General features: G+C 40.1%; 1 long non-coding RNA gene across 1 annotated transcript; it reads right to left on the bottom strand.

Annotated features, from left to right (window-relative positions):
- Positions 1–652: 652 nt before the first annotated feature.
- On the bottom strand, positions 653–5,633 carry LOC103675967. Its single transcript, XR_571964.2, has 3 exons — positions 1,374–5,633; positions 1,025–1,147; positions 653–709 (listed from the first exon to the last, which is right to left on the bottom strand). It is a non-coding gene; the product is annotated as an uncharacterized LOC103675967 (long non-coding RNA).
- Between the last annotated feature and the right edge of the window lie 1,050 nt (positions 5,634–6,683).

Below are 6,683 nucleotides of genomic sequence, written 5' to 3'. Positions count from 1 at the left end.
TAACCATTTTTAAGTGCATAATTTAGTAACATTAAGTGCACAAATGTACAAGGTATTGTTGTGCAAGCATCAACACCATATCTCTCTCTGGCACTTTTTTCATCTAGCAAACCCGAAACTCTATACCCATTAAAAATTAACTCATTTTCTCTCTCCCCCAGCCTCTGGAAACTACCATTGTACTCTTCGTCTCTATGAAATCTGAGTACTCTAGTAATGAGTGGATCCATGCAGCCCGTATTTGTCCTTTGTGACTGGCTTATTTCACTTAGTGTAATGTCCTTAAGGTTCGTCCGTGTCGTAGCATGTGTCAGAGCTCCCTCCCTTGTAAGGCCAAATCATATCCCATCATATGGATATGCCACATTTTCTTTATCTGTTCGTTCTTAAAGGAACCCCAGTTTCACTTTTGGATATTGATGCATGTAAGATAAAATCTTCAAAATATATTTTTAAAAAGCAAGATGAAGGGACGCCTGGGTGGCTCAGTCAGTTAAGTGTCTGCCTTCGGCTCAGGTCATATTCCCAGGGTCCTGGGATTGAGTCCCACATTGGGCTCTTTGCTCAGCAGGGAGCCGCCTTCTTCTTCCTCCTCCTCTTCCTATTCTTCTTCTTCTTCTTCTCCTTTTTCTTCTTCTTCTTCTTCTCCTTCTTCTCCTTCTTCTCCTTCTTCTTCTTCTTCTTCTTTCTTCTTCTTCTTCTCCTTCTCCTTTTTTTAAAAGATTTTATTTATTTATTTGACAGAGAGAGAGAGACAGCCAGGGAGAGAGGGAAGACAACTGGGGGGAGTGGAAGAGGAAGAAGCAGGCTCATAGCGGAGCAGGGAGCCCAATGTAGGCCTCGATCCCAGGACCCTGGGATCATGACCTGAGCCGAAGGCAGACGCTTAACAACTGAGCCACCCAGGTGCCCCAGGGGAGCCTGCTTCTCCCTCTCCCTCTGTCATTACCCCCAGCCTGTTCTCTCTCTCTCTCTTTGACAAATAAATAAAATCATTTTAAAAATGCAAGGTGAAGATACTTACAGTCTGTTACTATTTTGTGGTTTAAGAAAAGAATGTGCTTTTGTTATTTTAGTATATCTCCAGAAAGATCCATCCATGATAAACCAGTAATAGTGCTTGCCTATGGGAAGAGGACGTAGATGGCTGGGGACAGAGAAGAGTGAGAAATTTAACTTGTACTGTCTTTCTTTTGAATTTTGCATTTGTACCCAAGTGAATACTACTAATTTTTAAATTTTTGATAAAGAAATTTTAATACAGGTTTATTTAAAACTTTAATGAACTAAAATAAGAAAAACTTAATTAAGAATAGATTAATTGAATTGACTAAGAATTGTGTAAGATATTTTTAAAGTAGTCAAAGAATTACCTCCAATAATGTCTCTGGTTCTTTAAACTTTTCAGGAACATAATACACAAGCTATTCCACAGCACAGATAAAACAGGAAAGTTGTCCAGATGCACTACAAAATACCTACATACTGAAACAAAAGCCTGACAAGATAGCATAATAAGAGAAAAGTATACATTCATTATGTCCCTATGAAAAAGATTCAAGAAAATACTGTCAAGTTGAAATTAGAGATCTTGCAAATGGATTAGAAAAAGACATCCTGATATAAAAATGGACAAAGAAGACAGATAATTCAGAAAAGAAATATAAAAGGCCATTGAATATGTGAAAACGTGGTCAACATCACTAATAATGAAGGAAATGAATAGAAAAACATTCATGAGCTATCATTTTGTACTATATTATCAAAGATGTAAGAGATTGGAAGCATCCAAGTTTGTTTAGGGTGTAAAGAACTAGACACTGTTTATGTTTCTGGAGAGCAATCTGTTAGACACAGAAATTTCACTTCTAGGAATTCATCCTAAGGAATTCATTGGACAGGTGTCCTACAATACAATGTATATACAATAAAGTTCACTGAAGCCTTCTTTTCAATAGTGGCGTGGGCACTTTTAAAATAAATTATGGTACATCCATACAATACAATTCCTTGCAACCAGTAAACATGATAGCACAGAATTATATACTGGTGCACTTATGGAATGCCCATTTAATTGAAAAGTTTTGCGGCTATTAAATACTATGCATTTGAAGAGTATAACAAAGGAAAAGTCTCACAGCAAGTCAATTTAAAAAGCTACAAAGAAAATGTGGCGTGAGTTAATTTCTATAAAATCTCACAGTTTTGAGTTTAAAAGTACAGGAAGAAACTATATCGAAATGTGTAAGAGATGGTGGAATTTGGGGTGATTCTTTCTATCATTTTCTGAATAAACGTGTTACTTCTATACCTTAAAGAAAATGCATCTATACCTTTATCTACAAAACCAGGCACTACCTGTTCTTACTGTGTATTTCCAACTCCACTTCCTCACTCCCCTACCCTGGTTAAAGAGTAGCCAGGGAAAAAAAAAAAAAAAAAAAGAAGAGGCGTACTGTTTTTGCAGGCTCCTATGGTTTAGGAAGAGTTAATTAACTCCTTAATTAACTCCTTAGCCAGGGAAGCTCAACTGACTTCAGATTGGTTGATGGTGACATCATGCTAGTTGCAGGAGCCAATAGCAGCGTCCCTGCTTAGGAAGTTTTCCTAAGACCCGGATGCCTTAATGAGGCGCCTGGATCCTCTGGGTTGACGTTTCCACCGTCGCCTCCTCCAGCTGAACAACGCGGCGCCGCCCTGCAGAAAGCGACCTCCTTCGTGGTCCCTGGTGTGGGCGCGCGCCACAAGGGGTCTCCGAATCCGCGGGTTCTGGCCCTTGCGGGGCAGCCCTTTGGAGGGCTCTGACTTCACTTTTGTTTTTTTTCTTTTTTGCTAGATTCCTCTGCTCCTTATTTTTCCGCAGGTGGTCCTGCTGGAAACAGTCCCGGATTCGCAATGAGTCTATGAGGTTGCTTCCGTTTGTCCCCACGTTGTCACCCATCCTCTCTCTGGGGACCCAGTCCAGTGTTTGTGCTCCCCCTCTCTTGTCTGTACAGGTTGCCCCCTCCTAGCCTCACAATCCTGCAAATAAAACCCTGCGTCAGGGGCACCAGCCACCACCAAATTGTCGCCTCTAACAGAATCTTATTTTCTTAACGTCCCCTTTTCCGATTTTAAGTGTAATGCTTTCTCTTTTTAGAAAACAAAGGAGGAAGAGGATGAGGGAGAAGGAAGAAAGCAAAAGTCACATAAACACATCATCCAAAGATACCCTTTGTTCACAATATCAGGTATTCGTGTCAAAAATACGATAGATTTACAAATTTGGAATTGTACTGATTACAGTTTGCCTTTTTTTTTTTTTAACTTTGTCTTTTATCATGTAGCATATCCTCATGTCTAAATATGGTTAGAGCAGGGGGAGGGATAAATTTTTTGGTTGTTTTTTTTAGTAGCTTCATGGTATTCCAGCATTTGGAATAACTTATTTCTATGCCCCTTCTTTTGTATATTTATTTCCAACTATTCCCTATTTTAAATAATTCTGTGATGAACAAGGAACCTTGTACATAATTTCTTCTGTCAATATCTGAATATTTTCTCAGGATACAATCTTAGGGATATGACCACTTTAAAGATTTCTTTTGCCCCCAACAATTTTGACTAACCTTTCTTGTTATTCCAAATTAAATTAAAATCACTTGGTCTAATTTCAGACCCAAACCATAGGTATTTTTATTTATGATTGCTTATTCAGTAAAGTTCTCTAGTTCTGTTTTAAATTTTAATTCAAGAGGTGGTTTTATATTTTAGTTGATTTTGTGAAATGGAATCTTATTTCTATCATATTTCCGAGGGGGCATAAAAAGGTGTTGGTTTTTATAAGCTAACGTCATTTGGATTCACTTTACCACATCTCTCGGAAGTTCTGCTTTTAGTTGATTTTCTGGGATCAAACTTGCAGTGTATGCCCAACGACTTATCATAGAGGTCGATGCTTTTGTCGGTGTGAAATAGCCCTTCAAAGCTCACTTTGTCCTTCTCCTCTGAATCTCTGCGTGCGATTATCGGTGCCTGTCATGTTTTCTTTTTATTTGGGTGTGTGGTGAGAAACCAGACTCCTAGCTATTGTGGTTCGTTTTCTCATTTTATCTGAGATGTGTTTTTAATAAGCAGTTGATTGCAGTTTTAAAAATCTTATTTGCAAATCTTAACTTTTTAATAAGAATATATTTGTTGACTTAGAGACTATTCTATTGAATTTTATGGCTTCTCGTTCCCTTTGTTTTCATTTTTGCTGCGTGCACTATCTTTTTTTCTTTCCTCTTTGTTCATGTTTTGGAAAGAACATATGCTGTTTTAAAAGTCTCCTAGTGTTTCAGCAACCTTCCAATATATACTTATTTCAATATCAAAAACACAGAATGGAACAATGTATTATTTTAATTCTGTTCTTTCCAACTCCTTTTTCTCCTGAGGGATTTAAGAAACTTTATTTCTCTTAGCTCCAAATTTTCAGGATTTGGTTAATATAACCTGGAGTTATATAATCAGAGTATTGTTGTTAAATTGCATTTAACATTATATATTATCTCTTCCAGGAATAATTTTTGACATTTGCAACCTAATCCATCTTTATCACAATTATATAATCAAGCAAGCAGGGTTTATGGATCATATATTTTCTGATCCTTACGTTTTTGAAAATGTCATTTTTTACCTTCATGCAATATGTGTGGGTATACAATTCTCAGACAATTCAGAATTTGCTCAAGATTCTATGCACATGCCCCCATTGTCTTTTGGTAACACGGGCTGATTTTAATTCCTTTGTACATGACTGGGTGTTTGTTGTGTTGTTTTCCTTTGGAGTCATGGATATTAGAAGAGTTGATTTTATATCCTGTAAGTAAAAGTATTTGCCATGAATTTGTCCAGAATGTGATACACACTTTCAATCTCCAGTTACGCCAATCATTTCATTACCATTGGTTCTGATTTTTTCCTATAATTCTTAAGCGGGATTTCTGTTTTCTGTCCTCCCTATCTTTATTTCTTTTTCTTAAAAAAAAAAAAAAAAAAAAAAGTCCCTCACCTCTATCTTCAGGCAATGTTTCCAACTCCATCTTCTGCATTCCTTGCTCAATTATACCCATCTTAGTAACAACTCTGGTCTTCACTGTCTCTTCTCTGGGCTGCAAGTCTGCAGTTAGCTTTTCAGTTTTCCTGTAATTCTGCCCCCCCCCCCATGGTTGCTTGCTCCCCTCCTGCTCTCTCTGCTCCTGTTACCCAGACAAGACTCCTTGTTGAGGATGCCAGAGATTTCTCTTGGATGTTGCAGATGGCCTTTTAAAGGAGTATGTGCTCCCACTGAATTGGGATGATTCTTTTCCTTTGTTCTGTGGTATGTTCTTATGACCCCTGTTGCTTTTAATCAATAAACTCATCCTCAGGAAAGTAGTATGTAACTAGACACATGGATTCCCTCGACCCCACACAAGGTCTGCTCAGGAGAAAATGTGTGCACACATTCTGGTGCCCCGGCTCTCAGCACCTGCCAGCTTCCGGCAGGCACCAAAGTGGGGGGCTCTGTTGTGTGGAGGTGTGATCTTCAGGGCCTGCAGCTCTCCTGAGACTACGAAAAAGTGGACTGATACAAACAGAAACACAGCGACAACAAACTACAAACCTGCATGCACCCTGGTAGGGCTCCCTCTGCCCCGCCCCCCCGTTTTGTAGAGACACCATCCTGGCCTCAGGATGCTGCCACCCCTCCCCCTCCTTTCCACCTGCTAGTTTTCTGGGCTGTGCAGTCCAGAATGGGTATGGCAGGATAAAGGACAGAAGAAACCAGTATTTCTGGCCACTTCAAAGAACAGCTTGGGAACAGTAGAGGGTTAGGACATGTAAGGAAAGTCCATTGGTTAAAATCATGTCCTGATCCTTAACCTCACCAGTGAAAGTCCAGGCGAGGGGAATGGCTGGATCTCACCACCTCAACTTTTGTTTCCCAGATTCACTTTCCCTTCAGTACTGATTCATTCCTTTATGCATTTATTTACTCAACAAACACTTATTTCAATAAGCTCCCCAGTCACTGCTGTGCTGTCCCCCATGGACCCGCAGCATGATATTCCTCCTTTAATTCCCACAGCGGAGACCAGGTTCAGACAGCAAAAGGGAATAGAGCAAGGAGGGGGCAAAATTTTAAAAATAAAGCAAGAGGGACTCAAGAACATGACTTTGTAACACCACCACCACCACCTCTTATGAACTCCAAAGTCTAACACCAGAACCTTCATAGTGTCCGGTCCTCACAGTATAGAGAAGGGGGGAGACAGAGTAGCTTTTGAGGTCTCTTGGGTGGGTGTTTCAAGAGGCAGTCGGGGTGGGTGCTAAAAACCCCACTCCCCTGGCTTCAGAATTAGGGGGCATTTCTCCCAACTTCTACCAACAGCTTGTTGATGATGTGAGTTTTCATCTTCTCTTCTGTCTTCACTGACACTGGGAGAAGCTTTGCCAGGCGCCATGATTAAACTGGAATTGGAGAATTACTTCCCATTCTTATGTTACCGGTCTCTGCATCTTTCAACACTTGCTTGCTCCCTTCTACCTTCAACGTGATTTTTTCTGTCACGTCACCTTCCCCTGATTCCGCTTCTGCATTCACTCCTGGCGTCTCTACCCCGGACACCTCGGTCCACCCCGGAATGTGTCAGTGCTCCCAGGATGCTGCCCTTGCC

This window comes from Ursus maritimus, unplaced genomic scaffold (assembly GCF_017311325.1).
Source record: "Ursus maritimus isolate PB19 unplaced genomic scaffold, ASM1731132v1 scaffold_11, whole genome shotgun sequence".
Classification (NCBI taxonomy): domain Eukaryota; kingdom Metazoa; phylum Chordata; class Mammalia; order Carnivora; family Ursidae; genus Ursus; species Ursus maritimus.
Note: the sequence above shows the minus strand (reverse complement) of the source record. Positions and strands in the feature narration are given on the sequence as shown.